This window comes from Saimiri boliviensis, chromosome 1, assembly GCF_048565385.1.
Source record: "Saimiri boliviensis isolate mSaiBol1 chromosome 1, mSaiBol1.pri, whole genome shotgun sequence".
NCBI lineage: Eukaryota > Metazoa > Chordata > Mammalia > Primates > Cebidae > Saimiri > Saimiri boliviensis.
Genome location: NC_133449.1, coordinates 43,749,181 through 43,772,492, shown reverse-complemented (window position 1 = coordinate 43,772,492; position 23,312 = coordinate 43,749,181).

Below are 23,312 nucleotides of genomic sequence, written 5' to 3'. Positions count from 1 at the left end.
GCATGGTGGCTTACGCCTGTAATTCCCACACTTTGGGAGGCCGAAACGAGTGGGTCAGCTGAGGTCAGGAGTTTGAGACCAGCCTGGCCCACGTGGCAAAACCTTGTCTCTACTAAGAATACAAAAATTAGCTGGATGTAACAGCACGTGCCTTTAGTCCCAGCTACTCAGTGGGCTGTCAGGAGAATCACTTGAACCCAGGAGGCAGTGGTTGCAGTGAGCCAAGATTGCACCACTGCACTCCAGCCTGGGCAATAGAGTGAGACATTGTCTCCAAAAGAAAAAAAAAAAAAAAAATAGAAACCTGGATTATTTCCCCAGGTTTTTGTAATTTTAAGTCAGTCCCCTCATCTTTCTGAAAATCAGTCTTCCCATCTATAAAATGATTTCTCTAAAAAAAAAAAAAAGTCGCTAATTTTTTCTATACTGTAATTAGTTTTAACAGCTTTATTGAGATATGAGCCACATTCCATACAATTAACTCATTTAAAGTGTATAATACAATGGTTTTTTTTTTGATGTGTGCAACCATCTTTTAGATGGTTTAGAACATTTTAAACATTTCAAGAAGAAACCACATATCCCTTTAGCTATCACATTCTCCCACATGCCCCACACCACCCTACTCCAAAGTAATCATAAATCTACTTTCTGTCTCTATAGATTTCCCTATTTGGGGCTTTCATGTGAGTGGAACCATATTAGTATGTGGTCTGTTCCTGGCTTCTTTCAGGCAGTGTAACATTTTCAAGGTTCATCCATGTTGTAGCATATATTAGCACTTCATTCCTTTTTGCAGCTAAATAATAGTTCGTTGAATGGATCTACCAAATTTTGTTCATTCATTTGTCTGTTGATGAATATTTTGGTTATTTTAATATTTTTCTTTTTTTTTTTTTAAAGATGGGGTTTCACCATGATGGCCAGGCTGGTCTTGAGCTCCTGACCTCAGGTGATCCACCCACCTCGGTCTCCCAAAGTGCTAGGATTACAGGCGTGAGCCACTGTGCCCGGCCCTCATATTTTTTTTATTATGAGCATGCTACCATAATACTTGTATAGAAGTATTACTGTGGACATATGTTTTCCTTTCTTTTGGGTATGTACCTGGGTGTGGAACTGCTGGATCATATGGTAACTCTATTTTTTTTTTTTTTTTGAGATGAAGTTTCACTCTTGTTGCCCAGGCTGGAGTGCAGTGGCGCAATCTCGGCTCACCACAACCTTAGCCTCCTGGGTTGAAGCAATTCTCCTGCCTCAGCCTCCTGAGTAGCTGGGATTACAGGCATATGCCACCATGCCCAGCTAATTTTGCATTTTTACTAGAGACGGGGTTTATCCATGTTGGTCAGGCTGGTCTCAAACTCCCGACCTCAGATGATCTGCCTGCCTTGGTATTTTTTTTTTTCTTTTTGAGATGGAGTCTCAGTCTGTCACCCAGGCTGGAGTGCAGTGGCACGCTCTCGGCTCACTGCAACCTCTGCCTCAGGTTCAAGCGATTCTCCTGCCTCAGCCTGCTGAGTAGCTGGGATTACAAGTGTGTTCCACCACACCTGGCTAATTTTCATATTTTTAGTAGAGATGGGGTTTCACCATATTGGCCAGGCTGGTTCTCAAACTTTTGGCCTCAAGCAATCCTCCCACCTCAGCCTCCCAAAGTGCTGGAATTACAGGCATGAGTCACTATGCCCAGCCAGTAACTCTATGTTTACTTGTTTGCAGAACTGCCAAATTGTTTTCCAAAGTAGCTGAACTATTATGTATTCTACCATGTCACTAACAGGTGTGAGTCACCGTGCCCAGCCCTCATATTTATCTTATTATGAGCATGCTACCATAATAACCATGTCACTAACAGATCTTCTAGTGCTAAAAATGAAAATAGAATTAACTAATCTAAATTTAAAGTCTCTAAACTTTTGCAATTATCCTGCCTCAGCCTCCCAGGTAGCTGGAATTACAGGCACCCGCCACCACACCTGGCTAATTTTTATATTTTTGGTAGTGACATGGTTTTGCCATGTTGGCCAGGCTGGTCTAGAACTCTTGACCTAAGGTGATCCACCCGCCTCACTCTCCAAACATGCTGGAAAGACAGGCGTGAGCCACTTTACCCAGCCCAAAGTCTCTAAACTTTTTAATCTAAGTTTGCTTTCTGAGCACATCCACTAGAAAAGCTAAATGAGTACTAAATCCTTTTTTTTTTTTTTTTTTTTGAGATGAAGTTTCGCTCTTGTTACCCAGGCTGGAGTGCAATGGCACGATCTCAGCTCACCGCAACCTCCACCTCCTGGGTTCAAGCAATTCTCCTGCCTCAGCCTCCTGAGTAGCTGGGATTACAGGCACGCGCCACCATGCCCAGCTAATTTTTTGTATTTTTAGTAGAGACGGGGTTTCACCATGTTGACCAGGATGGTCTCGATCTTTTGACCTCGTGATCCACCCGCCTCGGCCTCCCAAAGTGCTGGGATTACAGGCTTGAGCCACCGCGCCCGGCACTAAATCCTTTTGTTTTCTTACCTCTGTGACTTTATAGTGTTTATCCTATTAAAAGGGCACGTGTAATAATCAGTGATCTACCCCAGCATTCTATTTCACATATCAAAGTCTTCATGAGGAAATACAGTTTTTATCTAAGATAACAGTTCTAAAAATATGGTCTGCATCCCCCTCGAGGCCATCAAAACACTTTCAGGAAATCCATGAAGTCAAAACTATTGTTTATACTGAAAGACTGTTTGGCTTTTTCATTGTGTTGATTTTAACATTTGTGGTACCAAAGCAATGGTGGGTAAAACTGTTGGTGCCTTAGCACTAATGAAGGCATTTGCATCAAATTGTAATAACAGTCATTACATTGTTCATTGCCAAACACTAATAGCAAATAAATACAATTAATTAAATTGCCTGGTGCAGTGGCTCATGCCTGTAATCCCAGCACTTTGGGAAGCAGGCAGATCACGAGACCAGCCTGGCCAACACAGTGAAACCTTGTCTTTACTAAAAATACAAAATTTAAAAATACAAAAATTAACCAGGTGTGGCAGCACACGCCTGTAATCCCAGCTACTCAGGAAGCTGAAGCAGGAGAATCACTTGCCTGGGAGGCAGAGGTTGCAGTGAGCCAAGATCACACCACTGTACTCCAGCCTGGGCAACAGAGCAAGACTCTGTCTCAAAAAAAAAAAAAAAAAAAAAAAAAAGAGAAAGAAAGAAAAGAAAAGAAAGAAAGAAAATTAATGTTAAATTTAAAATATATGTTTCACTTAAGAATGTTTTTGGGGGGCTGGGAGGGATAACTTATGTCAGTAATCCCAGCACTTTGGAAGGCCAAGGTGTGTGGGTCACCTGAGGTCAGGAATTCAAGACCAGTCTAGCCAACATGGGGAAACCCCATCTCTACTAAAAGTACAAAAATTAGCCGGGTGTGGTGGTGGGCACCTGTAATCCCAGCTACTCAGAAGGCTGAGACAGGAGAATAGCTTAAACCTGGGAGGCAGAGGTTGCAGTGAGCCAAGATCTCACCACTGGACTCCAATCTGGGTGGCAAAGTGAGGCTCTGTCTCAAAAAAAAAAAAAAAAAAAAACCTTGGGGAAGCAGTAAAATTCTCAATTTTATTCAACCTTGATCCTTAAGTACATGTCTTTTTAATGTGCTGAGTGGCAAAAGGAGAAACACACATGGAGCCCTGGTTCTGCATACTGAGACAGGGAGATATCTTGAGGAAAAGCACCTGTGGTTTGAGTCACAAGTTGAACTGTGTTTTAATGGAACGCCATTTTGATTTAAAACAATGACTGATGGACAAATTACAGTTATTCGTGCTTGGGTATTTGGCAGATACTTTTTCAAAAATGAACAAAGTGGGCCTGTCACTTCAAAGAAAACAGTTGACAGTATTTCCAAATTTGCCAGTGATCGAATCGGAGCTTTCAAGTAAAAAATAGGAAGTTTAGAAAACTTGGGTTTGCTACTGTGAACTTGACAGCTTTGCAGTATTTAAAGACCTTTCCAATGAGATTAGTGGTGATATTAATGAATATGATTTTTCTGGGTTTTGTATGGTGAGATGGGTCAGCAATGGGAAGATCTGTATAACTCAATAAACCAATATTATCTGAATGAACAATATGTGATATTATACAATCATGCAGTGGTGAAATACCTATTCAAAGCATGATAGGTAAATTGATTTTTTTTTTTTTTTTTTTTTTTGAGACAGAGTCTCTCTCTGTTGCCCAGGCTGTAGTGCAGTGGTACAATCTCAGCTCACTGTAACCTCTGCCACTTGGGTTCAAGCGATTCTCCTGCCTCAGCCTCCCAAGTAGCCAGGACTACAGGCACGCACAACCATGCTCAGATAATTTTTGTATTTTTAGTGGAGACGGGATTTCACCATGTTGGCCAGGCTGCTCTTGAACTCCTGACCTCAGGTGATCCACCCTCCTCAGCCTCCCAAAGCACTGAGATTACAGGCATGAGCCACTGCATCTGGCCAGATAAACTGCTTTTAATATAACAGTATGTGAAGGTCAGATCTCAAATTGCTACTAACCTTTAGGAAACTGAAACTTGTCAAGTTTTGGTGCAAAATCAAAAAAGAAACTCCACACTTATCTGAATCTGAAATGACTACTAAAATCTTCTTCCTTTTCCAACGACCTGTGTGAGGCCAGATGCTCTTCAGATACTTCAACTAAAACAACATATTGCAATAGATTGAATGCAGAAGTAGAACCTGTCTTCTATTAAGTATGATATTATGGAGATTAGCCAAAAGAAGAAGAGAAAACCAATGCCACTCTTTTCACCATTTTTTTTGTTTTGTTTTGGAAATAATTGTTTTCATAAAATATACTATTATTTATTATTTTTATTTTTCTTATTTATTATTATTTTTAATAGAGATGGGGTTTCACCATATTGGCCAGGCTGGTCTCAAACTCCTGACCTTGTGATCCACCTGCCTCAGCCTCCCAAAGTGCCGGGATTACAGGCATAAGCCACTGAGCCCTGCCAATAAAACATATTATTGTTAACCTGTAACATAATGGGTTTATTAGCATTTGATTTTATGTTATTTTATTTATTTTTTTGAGACGGAGTCTCCCTCTGTCACCCAGACTGGAGTGCAGTGGCGTGATCTCGGCTCACTGCAACCCTTGCCTCCTGGGTTCAAGCGATTCTCCTGCCTCAGCCTCCCCAAGTAGCTGCGACTACAGGTGCCCACCACCACACCTGACTATTTTTGCATTTTTAGTGCAGATGGGGTTTCACCATATTGGACAAGCTGGTCTCAAACTCCTGACCTCAGGTGATCCACCTGCCTCAGCCTCCCAAAGTGCTGGAATTACACGCATGAGCCACCACACCTGGCTGGTTTATTAGTATTTTAAACGAGTAAATAAACATTATTAAATTTTCAGTTTTAATTTATAAGTTCCTCCTTAGCAGCTTGGTATAGCTAGAAAACACCATGGTCCTGATTGTTTTCCTTACTAACATACCTGAGGAAAATACCATAAACCCTTAGTAATGGTGGCTTGGTCCTATGAGGCAAGGATAGTGTCTCTATTGTAGTCCCAGAACACAATACAGAGCTTGGCATTATAGTTACTCAACAAATACTTTGCTGAATTGAATTGGCTGGAATTAAAGCACTGATCCTCAGCTCGTAGTATGTTTACTCATGTTTTGAAATATATCATTTCTTAGGGCAAGAATTTTAATTGGTTTCCAAACTAAAGAGTCACTTTTTGAAGGCATCAAAGAGGAAACATGACTCAAGCACTGCAAGCAAGACATATGGGGAAAAAACAAATCACGAAATCCAACCACAAAATTCATAGATTCAAAATGTTGTTGCTTGGAATTAGCAAAGGCTGTACATGCAGCTCCAGAAATACTGCCTAGGTTCAAATTCTGGCTTCACCAGTCACCATCTGTGCACTCATGGGCAAGTCTTTAACCCATCTGTGCCTCGTGTCCTCATCTGTGAAATGGATAATAATAGCATCCAGTTCGTACGGTTATTTTAAGGCTATAATGAGTTAATGTTAATACATATAATTCACTTAGATTTTTATGTACTATATTAGAAGGATGTAATTTTTTTTTTTTTTTTTTTTTTTTCTGAGACGGAGTTTCGCTCTTGTTACCCAGGCTGGAGTGCAATGGCGCGATCTCGGCTCACCGCAACCTCTGCCTCCTGGGTTCAGGAAATTCTCCTGCCTCAGTCTCCTGAGTAGCTGGGATTACAGGCATGCACCACCCTGCCCAGCTAACTTTTTGTATTTTTAGTAGAGACAGGGTTTCACCATATTGACCAGGATGGTCTCGATCTCTCGACCTTGTGATCCACCCGCCTCGGCCTCCCAAAGTGCTGGGATTACAGGCTTGAGCCACCGCGCCCGGCCTAGAACGATGTAATTTTAACAGTGCTTGGCACTGAATTAAGTTCTCAATAAATTTTGCCTGTACTCTATAGAATGGAGGAAATTCACTATATATTTATATATGATAAAAGTATTCATAATGAACAAAAGTCTTTTATATCTGTTTTTTTTAAAAAAGAGATGGTGTCTTGCTATGTTGCCAAGGCTTAAGTCTAGTGGCACAAACAATCACTTCTGCTCACAGTCTGCAGGGAAGGACTAGGCACATGGTCCTAAACTGACAAGGAGGCTGGGAAGTATTGGAAACATGAAATACTGCGTAAACAACCACTAATTTATTTTAGGATCTGGTTAAATGAGTATAGTTCTCCAATTACCCAGATTGTCTTTTTTTTTTTTTTTTTTTTTTTTTTTGAGATGAAGTTTTGCTCTTGTTGCCCAAGCTGGAGTGCAATGGCGCGATCTCGGCTCACCGGCAACCTCTGCCTCCCAGATTCAAACGATTCTCCTGCCTCAGCCATTCGAGTAGCTGGGATTACAGGCATGTGCCACCACGCCCGACTAATTTTTGTATTTTTAGTAGAAAGGGGGTTTCTCCTTGTTGATCAGGCTGGTCTCAAACTCCCAAACTCAGGTGACCCGCCCACCTAGGCCTCCCAAAGTATTGGGATTACAGGCGTGAGCCACTGCACCCGGCCGAAACAATTTTTTATTTAAAACAAACTGATAAATATTTATTGGGACACCATGCCATTTGTTTTTACCCACTTGCTAAATTGTTATCCGTAATAATGTTCCAGTGACTGTCTGGCTTGGGAGAGCCTCTTCTCTTGAATAATTCAAGTCTATTTCATCTACTAATGAAAAATTGAAAACAACATCCATTTCTAGTAGTAAGGACATAGCTAGGCAAGCTATAAAATACTGACATTGTGTGGCTGGTGAAAATGCAAGTATGACTCTATCGTCGACACACAGAAATAGATAAAATAACTATATCATGCAGGATGTACTGACTGCCTACTATGCACATGTTGCTAAGCAGTTTTTATACTCATTGCCTTATTTAATTCAGGCCATAATCTTACGAAATAGGTAAGATTATCATGCAAAGTTTACAGATAAAGGAACTGGGGTTCAGGTAGGTAACTTGCCTGAGTTATTTTCTTTTGAGACAGAAGTATTTTCTTTTTGCTCTGTTGCCCAGGCTGGAGTGCGGTTGTGCAATCTCTGCTCACTGCAACCTCCGCCTCCTGGGTTCAAGCGATTCTCCTGCCTCACCCTCCTGAGTAGCTGGTGTTACTGGCTAACTTTCTACTAATTTTTTAATACAGATGGGTTTTCACCATTTGGCCAGGCTGGGCTCGAACTCCTGCCCTCAAGCAATCCATCCACTTCAGCCTCCCAAATTGCTGGGATTACAGGGTGAGCCACTGCACCCAGCCCAGATAAGTAACTTGCCAGAGTTCAAACAGGCATAACGTAATACTGACCCCAGGACTGGCTGACTCAAGAGTCATGCTCTCAACCACTTTGCTGTGATCAACTCCAGATATAGGAAATGATGTCAAATTTTTGGAACTACAAGATGACAAAAGCACTGATAGGTGCGCAATGACTACTACTAATTGAGCTGAAATGCCTATCCACTAAAAAAACTGAAAACATAATTTTTAATTAAAAAATATGAAACTGGGAAAAAAAAACCTACCATTTCTATTGTCTTAAACCAGCAAATTAATCCCCCCTTTTTTTTTTTGGAGATAGAGTCTCATTATGTTGCCCATGCTGGAGTGCAGTGGTACAATCTCAGCTCGCTGCAACCTCTCTCTGCACCCTGATTTCTAGCAATTTTCTGCTTCAGCCTCCCTAGTAGCGGGGACTACAGGCACATGCCACTATGCCTGGCTACTTTTCTGTATTTTAGTAGAGATGAAGTTTCACTGTTTGGCCCAGGCTGGTCTTAAACTCCTGAGCTCAGGCAATCCACTCACCTCAACCTCCCAAAGTGTTAGGATTATAGGTGTCAGCCACTGCACCCGGCCTCCTGTATGTCTTCTATGTATTTTTGCACATACAATGTTGTCTCCTGCATTGTTTTAACTCATATGACATAAGCCTTTCTGCATTAAAAACTCAGAAACAGGGCCAGGCACAGTGGCTCGTGCCTGTAATCTCAACATAAAAGCATGAGGCTAAGATGGGCGGCCAAGATGGGAGGACTGCTTGAGGCCAGGAGATCGAAACCAGAGTAAAAGGCAACTTGAAGTTTTATAAATTCATATTCATTTGTATTAGGATTAACTTCATCTGTGAGTGATAGAAAGCTCCCAAAACAGTGGGTTAAAGTTTATTTGTTTCTCAAATAAATATAGGCAATGTATGTCTAATACGATGGCATCATTAGACCATCAGGGACCAAGATCCATAAGTTTTGCTGCTTTTCCATCCTCAACACATAGAGTCTATATTATGGCCCCAGTGACTTCTCTTACACCAATTATCAAGTCCACCATCTATCAGCAAAAAGAAGAAAACAGGGCGGGGCACAGTGGCTCACGTCTGTAATCCCAGCACTTTGGGAGGTCGAAGCAGGCAGATCACTTGAGGTCAAGATTTCAAGCCCAGCCTGGCCAACATGGTGAAACCCTGCCTCTTCTAAAAATATAAAAATTAGCTGGGCATGGTTGCGCGCATCTGTAATTCCAGCTACTCGGAAGGCAGAGGCATGAGAATCTCTTGAACCCAGGAAAGGGAGGTTGCAGTGAGCTGAGATTGTGCCACCTCACTCCAGCCTGGGCAACAGAGTGACACTCAGTCTCCAAAAAAAAAAAAAAAAAAAAAAAAAATGGCCAGGTGCAGTGGCTCACGCCTGTACTTCCAGCACTTTGGGAGGCTGAGGCAGGTGGATGACAAGGTCAGTTCGAGACCATCCTAGCTAACATGGTGAAACTCCGTCTCTACTAAAAATACAAAAAATTAGCCAGGCGTGGTGGTGCATGCCTGTAGTCCCAGCTACTTGGGAGGCTGAGGCAGAAGAATTGCTTGAACCTGGGAGGCAGAGGTTGCAATGAGCCAAGATCACGCACTGCGCTCCAGCCTAGGTGACAAAGGGAGACTCCATCTCAAAGAGAAGAAAAAAAGAAAAAAAAAAAAGAAAAAAGAAAATGGAAGAAGAGCATTCTTCTCTTTAAGGATGCTTCTTGGAATTTCCTTACATTATATTCATACTGCATTGGCCAGAAGTAAGACATATGGTCACATGTAATTGTAACCCTTTTATTCTAGGTGGCCATATGCTTGGCTTAAAGTTAGGGATTTTGCTACTGTAGAAGAAGGAGAAAATGGGTTCTGGAGGACAACTGGCAGTCTCCTTGTAGCTGAGACTTTTTTGTCTATAAAAATTAATAAAATTGGTTTATTAATTTGTTTATAATACTCAATACCTTGTAAGCTCTTTCAAAGTATTGTCTCTTGAATTAGGAAGTATATAATCTATTTTTCCATTACTCTTCCATCCCCAATATTTAAAGAAACACTTAACAAACAACAGAAATGCAGCAACAATTTATGTTCCTTTTTTACTATTAAGAAGAGAGATTTTTTTCACTACCTGCTATTTTCTTACACGCTGTATTTTGTTACATACCATTTTCCCTCTGTGACTGCATATTATCATTCCTTCTCTGCATGTGTAGAAATGCTTTTCTGACTCACATAATGAGGAAACAGACTCAGAGAAATTTTAAAACTTGCTAAAAGTCACACAGCTAGTGCTTGGCAGAGCTGAGATTGAAACCCAGGACTGTCAAACTCCCAAATCCATCTGTCTTTCTATAGCACAGTACATCAGAGCTCAGGGCATCCTCAGGAGAAAATGAGAAATTCAGAGAAACAGGTATTTTTATCTACAAAACTGTAATCTACCAGTGATCGCTATTGGAATTATTGATGCTATAATTTACAATCAATGACTATCTACTAGAAAAAAACAAAATTCCCTGAGTTTAAGAAACTCTTAATTTTTCCCTCTTGTATCAAAATATGTGAAGATACTGAAGATACTAAGATCTGAAAATTGTACATTTATTTATTCACACATTTACAAATACTTACTAGGGACCACAACATTCCCAGAACTCTGCCAAGCTCTGTGGACAGAGATGAAAGAAACAGTCCCCATTTATAAGCATCTCATCTGTTGGTGAAAGAAACATCATCAACAATAACAAATAGCAATGCTCTGTGATAAGGGCAATGCAGACGCTAGTTCTTTAGACAGCCTAGCAGAGTCAACGAAGCCTTCCTGAAGTGACTCTTTTTTTTTTTTTTTATTTGTTTTGAGACGGTGTTTCACTCTTGTTGTCCAGGCTGGAGTGCAATGGCGCAATCTCAGCCCACTGCAACCTCTGCCTCCTGGGTTCAAGCGCTTCTCCTGCCTCAGCCTCCCGAGTAGCTGGGACTACAGGCATGCGCCACCATGCCTGGCTAATTTTGTATTTTAAGTAAAGACAGGGTTTCTCAATGGTCTTGAACTCCTGACCTCAGATGATCTGCCCGTCTCAGCCTCCCAAAGTGCTGGGAGTACAGGAGTGAGTCATTGCTCTGGCTCTGTAATTTTAATAAGTGGCAATTCTTTTTTGGGATGGTCCAAAGACTATACTCTGAGAAATACTGAAGCAAAAGAAGTGGAAGACAGCAGGTAAGGTTGGCAAAGCAGGCAGCGGCATGGTCTGCCCAGCTTGTGAATTTAATGTATACCCTCATTGAAATAATATGGAGGATTTTAAGCATAACAGTGAGATGTATGACTAGGTTGATGTTTTAGAAAAATCATTTCAGCTCAAGTTTGTAGGTAAGAGAGGCCAGGAGACTGGAGACCTTAATCAAGGCAGGGGGATGAAGATGGAGATAGGAGAATGATTTTGAAAGATATTTTGGAGGTAAAACATCCTGGATTTTGATGCTATTAGTACAGTCAATACATACTTAAATATGGCAGTGGTGGAGGAGGCTAAATGGGACTTTTTTTTTTTGAGACAGAGTTTCACGCTTGTTACCCAGGCTGGAGTACAATGACGCGATCTCGGCTCACGGCAACCTCTGCCTCCCCGGTTCAGGCAATTCTCCTGCCTCAGCCTCCTGAGTAGCTGGGATTACAGGCACGAGCCACCATGCCCAGCTAATGTTTTGTATTTTTAGTAGAGACGGGGTTTCACCATGTTGGCCAGGATGGTCTCGATCTCTTGACCTCATGATCCACCTGCCTCGGCCTCCCAAAGTGCTGGGATTACAGGCATGAGCCACCATGCCCGGCCGACTTTTTTTTTTTTTTTTTTTTTTTTGAGACAGAGTCTTGCTCTATCACCAGGCTGGAGTGCAATGGCGAGATCCCGGCTCACTGCAACTTCCGTTTTTCGGTTTCAAGCAATTCTCCTGCCTCAGCCTCCTGAGTAGCTGGGATTACAGGCACTTGCCAACATGCCCCGCTAATTTTTTGTACTTTTAGTAGAGACGGGGTTTCACCATGTTGGCCTGGATGGTCTCGATCTCTTGATCTAGTGATCTGCCTGCCTCGGCCTCCCAAAGTGTTGGGATTACAGGCGTGAGACACCGCGCCCAGCCAGGACTTTTCTTTTTTTTTTTTAAGATGGAGTCTTGCTCTGTCGCCCAGGCTGGAGTGCAGTGGTGGGATCTCAGCTCACTGCAACCTCCTCCTCCCGGGTTCAAGCCATTCTCCTGCCTCAGCCTCCTGAGTAGCTGGGATTACAGGGTCACACCACTACCCCTAGCTAATTTTTGTATTTTTAGTAGAGACGGGGTTTCACCATGTTGATCAGGCTGGACTCGAACTCCTGACCTTGTGATCCGCTCGCCTTGGCCTCCCAAAGTGCTGAGATTATAGGCGTGAACCATGGTGCCCAACCAGGACTGAGAAGGACTTTAAGATACTTTCTGAAGTACTGCAAAACTGGAAAAAGGGTGAATAGTCTAAAAGTAAAAGAACAACTGTAGGGTACATGAAGCTGAGGATCCAGTAAAAACATTGCTGGCAAATTTTAAAATCTTTTTTAACTGAAAAAAACAAAAAACAAAAAACATTTGATTTTGTTACTAAACAAGTCTAGTCACCTTTGAATGCCATGACAGTTTCCTAAAATCAGGCTTTTTTTTTTTTTTTTTTTTTTTTGAAGACAGAGTATTGCTCTGTCGCTGAGGCTCGAGTGCAGTGGCACAATCAGCTCACTGCAGCCTTCACCTCCTCCTGGGTTCTAGTGATTCTCTTGCCTTAGCCTCCCAAGTAGCTGGGATTACAGGCACGTACCACCATGTCCGGCTAATTTTTGTATTTTTAGTAGAGATGGAGTTTGGCCATGTTGGCCAGGCTGATCTCGAACTCCTGATTTCAGAGTATCCTCCTGCCTCAGCCTCCCACAGTGCTAGGATTACAGGAATGAGCCACCATGCCCAGTTAGGCATTCTAATCTCAGGTTAAACACTGGTCCCTGGCCAGGTGCAGTGGCTCATGCCTGTAATCCCAGCACTTTGGGAGGCCAAGGTGGGTGGATCACTTGAGGTCAGGAGTTCAAGACCAGCCTGGCCAACATGGTGACACCTCATCTCTACTGAAAATACAAAAATTAGCCAGTTGTGGTGGTACACACCTGTAATTCCAGCTACTCAGGAGGCTGAAGCAGGAGAATGATTTGAACCCAGGAGGCGGAGGTTTCAGTGAGCTGAGATTGCACCACTGCCCTCCAGCTTGGGCAACAGAGTAAGACCCTGTCTCAAAAAAAAAAAAAAAAAAAAAAAAAAAAAAAAGACCAGTTGGGTGAGGTGGCTCAGGCCTGTAATCCCAGAACTTTGGGAAGCTGAGGCAGGCGGATCACGAAGTCAGATGTTTGAGACTAGCCTGGCCAACACAGTGAAACCCCGTCTCTACAAATATATATATATATATATATATATATATATATATATATATACATATTAGCTGGGTGTGGTGGCACATGGCTGTAATTCCAGCTACTTGGGAGGCTGAGGCAGGAGGATTGCTTGAACCCGGGAGGCAGAGATTGCAGTGAGCTGAGATCACATCACTGCACTCCAGCCTGGAGACTGAACAAGACTCTGTCTCCAGAAAAAAAAAAGACAGAACACACACACACACAAACACACACACACACACACACACGCACACACACACACACACACGTCCCAAGCAAAATCTTCTGTTTCAGGAACTGTCTGATCACTCCCTCAATCCCTCTATCACTGCTGGGTGCCTCAAAATGGAATAATTCTTCCTCTGCTACCCATGGGGGAAGGAAGAAGAAATACATTCTCCGTCCCGAGCAGGTCCTTGCATTCCTTCCAGAACTGTGTGAGTGCATTGCCAATTCTTTACAGAATCAGTCTACCAGTTTATAACATGTGGACATTTAAAAAATTTAAATTATTTGCATTAGTGGCTCATGCATACAAGTAAATGGAAGAAATCCACTTATAATAGATGTTCATTAAATATAATATGTGAATTAAGAAATTCTTGAAAATAATGATATTGCATCTGGAGGCTGGGTAGGACTGTTTTCACATGATTACCTAAGAAAAGAACATTGTATTGGAAATTTGAAAGCCAGGCTTTAATGCCTAATGCCCTGCCATGATCACAACTTCAGCAGCAAACAGGAACAGGGTGAAACTGTGGTTATGGAGTAATAACTGGCACTAAGAATAAAACAGACTCATAACTGGAAGAGGGTCTCAATTATACCTTAGGAGTCAAACCGGTCGTTCTGGTTTGCCCATTGTGTAGCAATAGCACCCTGGTCAGGCTAGCACTCATAGATCTTTAACATTGATCTTAGCAACTGAATATTGTCTCAGGTTCTAATGTACTGAGAGAAATTAATATAGCCATTTGCTGGTCCTCAAGAACATTTCTTTTGTGTTCTTGGACAGAAAATTCTTGAAAATCTGGCTTGCATACCACGTCCTCCTATAATCTCAAACTTTTAGAAGCGGAAATTGCAAAGACTTGATTCTTGCCATCAAGAAGCTCATCATCGCCGGGTGTGGTGGCTCAAGCCTGTAATCCCAGCACTTTGGGAGGCTGAGGCGGGTGGATCATGAGGTCAAGAGATCGAGACCATCCTGGTCAACGTGGTGAAACCCCGTCTCTACTAAAAATACAAAAAAATTAGCTGGGCATGGTGGCACATGCCTGTAATCCCAGCTACTCAGGAGGCTGAGGCAGGAGAATTGCCTGAACCCAGGAGATGGAGGTTGCGGTGAGCCGAGATCGCGCCATTGCACTCCAGCCTGGGGGGTAACAAGAGCGAAACTCCGTCTCAAAAAAAAAAAAAAAAAAAAAAAAAAAAAGAAGCTCATCATCTGGGAGGATAAAACAAGTTATGTACACAAAGTACCAGGTAACATGTGACATCTGATTCCAGAATGATTAAAAAAACTAAGTTCTACAAAAGTAGAGAGGGGAAAGGATCAGTCTGGGGTGATCAGGAACGATTTCATGGAAGAGTAAAACTGGGTCTTGAATTATACAACCTCTGCTTATTTATTTATTTATTTATTTATTTTAACAGGGTCTGGCTCTGTCACCCAGGCTGAAGTGCAGTGGGTGTGATCTTGGCTCACTGTAACCTCCACTTCTTGGACTCAAGTGATTCTCCCGCCTCAGCTTCCTGAGAAGCTGGGATTACAGGCCTGTGCCACCATGCCTGGCTGGTTTTTGTATTTTTTGTAGAGAATGGAGCTTCACCATGTTGCTCATGCCGGTCTCGAACTCCTGAACTCAAGCAATCCGCTCACCTCAGCTTCCCAATGTGCTAGGATTACAGGCATGAGCTGCCACACTCTGCTTAAATTTGTTTGTTTTTTGAGACAGAGTCTTACTCCCTTGGCCTATGCTGGAGTGCAGTGGCACAATCTCAGCTCACTGTACCCTCTGCCTCCCAGGTTGAAGCAATTCTCATGCCTCAGGCTCCCCAGTAGCTGGGATTACAAGTGCACCCCACCACATTTGGCTGATTTTTGTGTTTTTAGCAGATGGGGTTCACCATGTTGGCCAGACTGGTCTTGAACTCCTGGCCTCAAGTGATGCCCCTGCCTCGACCTTCCAAAGTGCTGGAATTACAGGTGTGAGCCACTGCCCCTGGCCGTTTGCTTGAATCTCATTCAGGTATCTATGTGTAGAGTTTTCTGTTGCTATATAACAGGCCAGGCGCGGTGGCTCACGCCTATAATCCCAGCACTTTGGGAGGCCGAAGCGGGTGGATCATGAGGTCAGGAGATCGAGATCATCCTGGTCAACATGGTGAAACCCCGTCTCCACTAAAAATACAAAAAATTAGCTGGGCATGATGGCGCAGGCCTGTAGTACCCACTACTTGGGAGGCTGAGGCAGAAGAACTGCTTGAACCCAGGAGGCGGGGGTTGCAGTGAGCTGAGATTGCGCCATTACACTCTAGCCTGGGTAACAAGAGTGAAACTCTGACTCAAATAAAAAAATTTGAAAAATAAAAATTGCTATGTAACAAATCACCACACACTTAGCACCTCAAAGCAATATTTATTTGTTGGCCCATAGTTCTGTGGGCCAGAAGTCTGGAGAGGCTCAACTTGGCTCTCTGCTTAGAGTCTCACAAAGCTGAAATCAAAGTGTTGGCTAGACTGGGCTCTTTTTTTTTTTTTGAGATGAAGTCTCACTCTATCACCTAGGCTAGAGTGCAGTGGCGTGATCTTGGCACACTGCAACCTCTGCCTTCCTGGTTCAAGCCATGAGTCTCCTGCCTCAGTCTCCTGAGTAGCTGGGATTATAGTCATGTACCATGACACCTGGCTAATTTTTGAATTTTTAATAGAGACGAGGTTTCACCATGTTGGGCAGGCTGGTCTCCAGCTCCTAACCTTGTGATGTGCCTGCCTTGGTCTCCCAAAGTGCTGGGATTACAGGCTTGAGCCACTGTGCCCAGCCCAAACTGGGCTTTTAGGTGGAAGCTTTCAGAAAGAATCTTCCAGCTCCATTCAGGTTGTTGGTAGCATCTAGTTCCTTGCAACTGAGGTCTTGTTTCCTATGTGGCTGTCACTCAGAGGCCACTTGCTGCTTCTAAAGGCCATCCACATTCTTTTTCATATAGTCTGCTCTATCTTCAAAGTCAGGAATAGTCCAGCAAGTTCTTCTGATGCCTCATCGAATCTTTCTGACATCATCTTTTGCTCTCAGCCAGAGAGAACTCCCTGCCTTTAAAGGACTTTCCATATCTTAAGGTCAACTAACTTGGGACTGTAATTATATCTGCAAAATTGCTTCATAGCATTGCCTAGATTCCGTGGCTAACTTTAAAATTCTGTCTACCGGCCGGACGCAAATAATCCACACTTGTAATCCCAGCACTTTGGGAGGCCGAGGTGGGTGGATCACAAGGTCAAGAGATTGAGACCATCCTGGTCAACATGGTGAAACCCTGTCTCTACTAAAAATACAAAAATTAGCTGGTCATGGTGGCGTGTGCCTGTAGTCCCAGCTACTTCCGAGGCTGAAGTAGGAGAATTGTTTGAACCTGGGAGGCGGAGTTTGCAATGAGCTGAGATCACGCCTGGGCAACAAGAGTGAAACTCCATCTCAAAAAAAAAAATTCTCCCTACCACATAAACCTATCTTATAAACCTATCTTAAGATGTTTGTCAATGTTTATTAATTAAATAACAATTATTTATTGGCCTTTTACTAAGTACATCACCTCAGTTACGGTTATACTAAATGGAAGCTTATTTTTCATCTGAAAGATGTTTTAGGTACTTCAAACTTGAAATCTACTCCAGGCTAAAAAATTTTTTTTAAGTCAAACATTTTCTTTTTCTCTTCTCTTTTTTTTTTCTTTTTCTTTTTTGAGATGGAGTTGTTGTCCAGGCTGACTTCCCATCCATGTTAGGCCATTCTGGCATTTCTATATAGGAATACTGAGACTGGATAATTAATAAAGAAAAGAGGTTTACCTGGCTCACAATTCTGTAGGCTGTACAAGCATGGCACCAACATCTGTTTGGCTTCTGGTGAGGGCCTCAGGAAGATTGTAATCATGGCAGAAGGTGAGAGGGGGAAGTGACATCACACATGGTGAGAGTGGTAGCAAGAGAGTTAAGGGAGTGGTGCCACACACTTTTTAAACAACCAGGTATCTCGTTCATTAACTCAGAGTAAGAACTCACTTATCACCAAGGGGAATGGTGCTAAACCATTCATGAGGGATCACCCCTGTGATCCAATCACCTTCCACCAGGCCCTACCTCCAATGTTGGGGAACGCATGTCAACGTGAGATTTGGAGGGGACAAACATCCAATCGATGTCACTATCCATTATACCTATCGACATGTTACCCACAGCTCAAGGCTTTGCTCAAATCTTCCTTTCACCATGCCTTCTGACCTACGTTTGTTTCTGAGTAACCCCTTTGGCAATCAGTAATATCACTGAGTTGTATCACTTGTATTTCAGTCTTAATTGTGTGTGTATGTACATAAATATATAGTTATGACAGTGTTTTAAAAAAAATTACCCCAAAATATTTAGCATAGGACAGGCATTGAAAAATATTTATGTTTTTAAATTGCTCTGATTAGAAAAATCTGACAGCTTCCCATAATTTCCTGCTGTTAATACTATCTCATCATCAGATTACTGAATTTTTAAAAATGAACCAGGATTTTAACTAACAAACAATATATAATCACCTGATTATTGCTGATTTATGGATGGGCTTCTATCTGAAGCTTTTAAGAAGGGTGTATCTGGTCAGGTATTGACATGACCAAGCAAATAATAATACAGTATTCTGGAGCTGAGAGGCATTTTTATTAGTGACTTAACTTAGATTTTCTATCCATTTCATCCATTTTCTTTCTCTCAGTTTTTGGAGGAAGTCAGTAACTGCTCACCAAAATTTTCCTTGTCCATAGCAATAAAGTTGTGACTGGAAGCAGTTGCCCAACCTGGAACTAACTTTCCCACCAGCCCCTGCAGCCATCTGTGGCCAGGTGATTAACTTTTGCCAACAAAATACAATGGGAAATATGGTGTACTAGTCCCTGGTGTAGCCCTTTAAGATCCACACCTTCCTTCCCTACCCCACTCCCTTTAACTGGACCAAAGAGATACTGAGCCCTTAGGAAAGCTGACTCTCAGATGGAGGAGCTTGGGGTCATGATTTTCCACGTGGAAGAGTGTTGCTGCTGACTTGGAATATTCACCCTGCCTTCTGTGTGGTAAATTTCTATTGGGTTTGAACCATTGTAATTTAGAGTCCATTTGCTTCAGCAATGAAGTCTCTCATAACTAGTAAAGTTCATTTTCGTATTCTTGCAAGCATCCCATAGATATGTAGTGTAGCTACCACAGCATGCACTTATTTAGAAGCCATCCAAAGTGGGTGAGAGCTAGCTAGGTGATCACTAAGGAAGATACCCCCCCACCCAGCTCTGACTCTGAGGAATAGTTATTTTCATCTCTATGAGAAAAAAATAATTCGAAGAAACTATTTTTAGTCATTGAAAGCAGAAATTCTAGCTAGCAATCACCCTGAGACAATGCGGTTTGGGTTTATCAGTTTGTGGCTTATAGTCACAAAGTCTTGCTATCTTGCCCATCTCTGCCTCATCAGAGAAAGTAGAAAGAAACTAAATTCTGTTCTACCTAAGGCAAGAACAAGGCTACTCACCCATGCTGATCTCTTCTCGTCTGGAGTTCTCTCAAGTGTTCTGTCTTCCAGGAAGTGTTTCCTGACCACCACCTTCTCCCCACCAATGGCTGGATGAGATGTTTCTTCTCTAAGTACCCGTAGGATTCTTCGTAAATCTCTATCATTGGTTTTACAGCACAACCCCTCAGCCTCTTGGCCAACCCTACACTCATTTGTGAGCCTCTTGAGTGCAGGGACACTGTTTTTGTTTTGTTTTGTTTTGTTTTTTTGAGACGTGGTTTCACTCTTGTTACCCAGGCTGGAGCGCAATGGCGCGATCTTGGCTCACCACAACCTCCGCCTCCTGGGTTCAGGCAATTCTCTTGCCTCAGCCTCCTGAGTAGCTGGGATTACAGGCACGTGACACCATGCCCAGCTAATGTTTTGTATTTTTTAGTAGAGATGGGGTTTCACCATGTTGACCAGGATGGTCTTGATCTCTTGACCTCGTGATCCACCCGCCTTGGCCTCCTAAAGTTCTGGGATTACAGGCTTGAGCCACTGCGCCTGGCTTGTTTTGTTTTTGAGGCAGAGTTTCACTCTTGTTGCCCAGTCTGGAGTGCAATGGCACAATCTCAGCTCACTGCAACCTCTGCCTCCTGGGTTCAAGTGATTCTCCTGTCTCAGCCTCCTAAGTAGCTGAGATTACAGGTGCCCGCTACTATGCCCGGCTAATTTTTGTTATTTTTAATAGAGATGGGGTTTCACCTTGTTGGCTAGGCTGGTCTCAAACTCCTGACCTCAGGTGATCCACCTGCCTTGGCCTCCGGAAGTGCTGGGATTACAGGCATGAGCCACTGTGCCAGGCCAGGGACACTGTTTTATTCATCCTGTGGTCCCTCTGCCTACGATAGTGCCTTGACATACAGCAGACAGTTTATAAGTGATGGTGGAATGAATGGATGAACATAAGAACCTCATGAAATTGTCATAGGCGTTTGAACCAGAGCAACTCCATCTCAAATAGGGACTGAGTAAAACGAGGCTAAGACTTACTGGGCTGCATTCCCAGATGGTTAAGGCATTCTAAGTCACAGGATGAGATACGAGGTCAGCACAAGGTACAGGTCATAAAGAGCTTGCTGACAGGCCAGGCGCGGTAGCTCATGCCTGTAATCCCAGCACTTAGGGATGCTGAGGCTGGTGGATCACCTGAGGCCAGGAGGAGTTCAAGACCAGCCTGGCCAACATAATGAAACCCTGTCTCTATTAAAAATACGAAAAGTTAACTAGGCGTGGTGGCCAGCACCTGTAATCCCAGCTACTTGGGAGGCTGAAAAAAAGACGTTGCTGATAAAACAGCTTACCGTAAAGAAGCTGACTAAAGCCCACCAAAACCAAGACGGCCACAGAGTGACCTCTGGTCGTCCTCACTGCTACACTCCTACCAACGCCATGACAGTTTACAAATGCCATAGCAACATCAGGAAGTTACCTTGTATGGTCTAAAAAGGGGAGGCATGGACTCCCCCTGAATTCTTCCTTGAACGAGATCCAAGAAACCTCTCTAGAGGTCTGGACCTGGACACCTTTCCTGTAACAAAATGTTACGTTTCTGTTTATTCCCATAGGACAAAAGTTCCCTAATAGTCATTGCTGCCATCATTTCCAAGCCTCCTCAAAATCTTTTTATTTTATTCCCATTACCATGTCTCATTTTCTCATGGTTGAGACTTACGCTGCCTTGTCTTAGCTCAGTCAGGCCTATTTGCTCTCTTGAGATACTTCTTTCCAAAAGTCCCTCTTGATTATTAATTTTTAATATTCTCAATCCTTTACTTCATTGGACACAGTGTGTCAAGAGATAGGGCTGAGTAATGGAGAGACTCCTGGATCAGAAGTCAGGAAATCTTGAGCCTCTTTTTCTCTTTAAAGCCTTCAGTAAAATGCCACAAAAAAGGCCACTGTGTAACAATAGTGTGTGAATTAGAAAACAAAAGCTATAGAACCATTATTCAGACAAAATGCTGCTTACCAATAAAAATGCATTTGGAACAGATCAAAGCAGACCTTGATATGGGGCCTCTGAGAAGCAGAATTTGAAAAACACAAGCCTAGATCATCTCAAAGGTCCCTTTCACCTGTAAAAGCCTGTGGTTCTAGGTAAATTAATTGCCCTGAATTTTTAAAAATCTGTAAATGACATGATCTTTGGCACACTCAAATTTGTCTAACAAGGAATGGTACTATGTTAGCTGTGATTCTAGTAAAATTATCTTCTGTTGACATAAGTTTACAGGGTCATTTACAGAGGCAGTGTGGTATTGTGGTTACTAGCACGGACTTCGGAGTAAGACCCAAACGGATTCAGTCCTGACACTTCCACAAACTGGCTATGTGATTGGAGAAAGCAACTGAGTCTCAGTTTCAGTTTCCTCACTGTAAACGGGGAAGAGAATGCCTGCATTACTGACTGGAGGACAACATGAGATACTGCACATAGAGCATTCAGCATGATGTCGGACTGTGCCACATCTTCTGTAAAGATTAACTATAATGGCCTGGTGCAGTGGTTCATGCCTGTAATCCAACATTTTGGGAGGCCAAGGTGGGAGGATCACTTGAGCTCAGGAGTTGGAGACCAGCCTGGCCAACATGGTGATACTGACTCTCTCTCTCTCTATATATATATAAAACCCTGTTTCTCTCTCTCTCATATATATGTATATGAAACCCTGCATCTCTCTCTATTCATCTATCTAGAGAGAGAGGGAGAGAGAGGTGTCAGAGACTCTATATCTATATCTATGTAGATATAAATATAGACAGAGGTGTCAGAGTCTCTCTCTATATGTATGTGTATATATATGTGTGTATGTATATGTATATGTATGTATATATATGTATTTATTGATTTATTTTAAGACAGAGTCTCACTCTGTCATCCAGGCTGGAATGCAGTGGCATGATCTTGGCTCACTGCAGCCTCTGCCTCCCAGGTTCAAGCAATTCTTGTGCCTCAGCTTCCCAAGTAGCTGGGACTGCAGGTGCACACCACCACGCCAGGCTCATTTTTGTAGTTTTAGTAGAGACTGGGTTTGATCATGTTGGCCAGGCTGGTCTTGAACTCCTGACCTCAAGCCATCCACCCACCTCAGCCCCCCAAAACGCTGGATTTACAGGTGTGAGGCACTATACCTGCCCTATTTTTTTAAAAATTGAAATAAAAGTTAGCTATAAGGAATTTCACAATCATTATTTCATGTAATCTTCACAATACAAGTGTTGGCTATTGTTATTTCCAGGAAATATTGAGTCTCAAAGAAATGAAATGACTTATCAAAGTTTAGCCAGTGAGGGCAGACCGATGTTCTTTCCACAACCCCATTCAGAGTTTAAGTGAGAGAATGAATGATGGTGCATTCAGGGAGGGGAAAATGAAATGGAAGAGTCCAGGTTGGTAGGCAATGTGACAAAACCCAAAGACCAAACAGGGATGACCAGACAAGGTAGGAATGGGGAGGAGGATTCTGGAGACAAACTTTACTGACTTGTAATAGTGTGTGAGACTGAAACACTGTCCAAACATGGCACAAGCCAGATGTTATGGTGACCTCTCCACCCACACAATTCCCCATTCCTCAGTGGGGACAGGGCTTCTCCGGCATTGCCAGCTCAGGCTTCTGCACATAGAAGATGCTCATTGGGCTGGGTGCGGTGGCTCACACCTGTAATTCCAGCACTTTGGGAAGCCGAGGTGGGCAGATCACAAGGTCAGGAGTTCGAGACCAGCTTGGCCAATATGGTGCCACCCATCTCTACTAAAAATACAAAAATTAGTTGGGTGTGGTGGTGTGTGCCTGTAGCTGCTTGGGAGGCTGAGGCAGGAGAATCCCTTGAACCTGGGAGGCAGAGGTTGCAGTGAGCTGAGATTGTGCCACTGCACTCCAGCCTGGGGGACAGAGCAAGCCTCTGTCTAAGAAAGAAAAAAAAGATGCTCATTGAACATTTGCTAAGTGATCAGGATAATGAGGCTTTTCTTTCTTTTTTCTTTTTTTTTTAATTTTTATTTTTTATTGAGGCTTCTCTTTTTATTTTCCCTCCTCTCACAATTTGAAAGACTCTTCCTTGTCCTTAAAATCTTGAGGAATAAAGGACTTTGCTTCTTCCTTCCTCAAAACAAAGGGAAGAACCATCCCTGAAGATTCAATTTGGT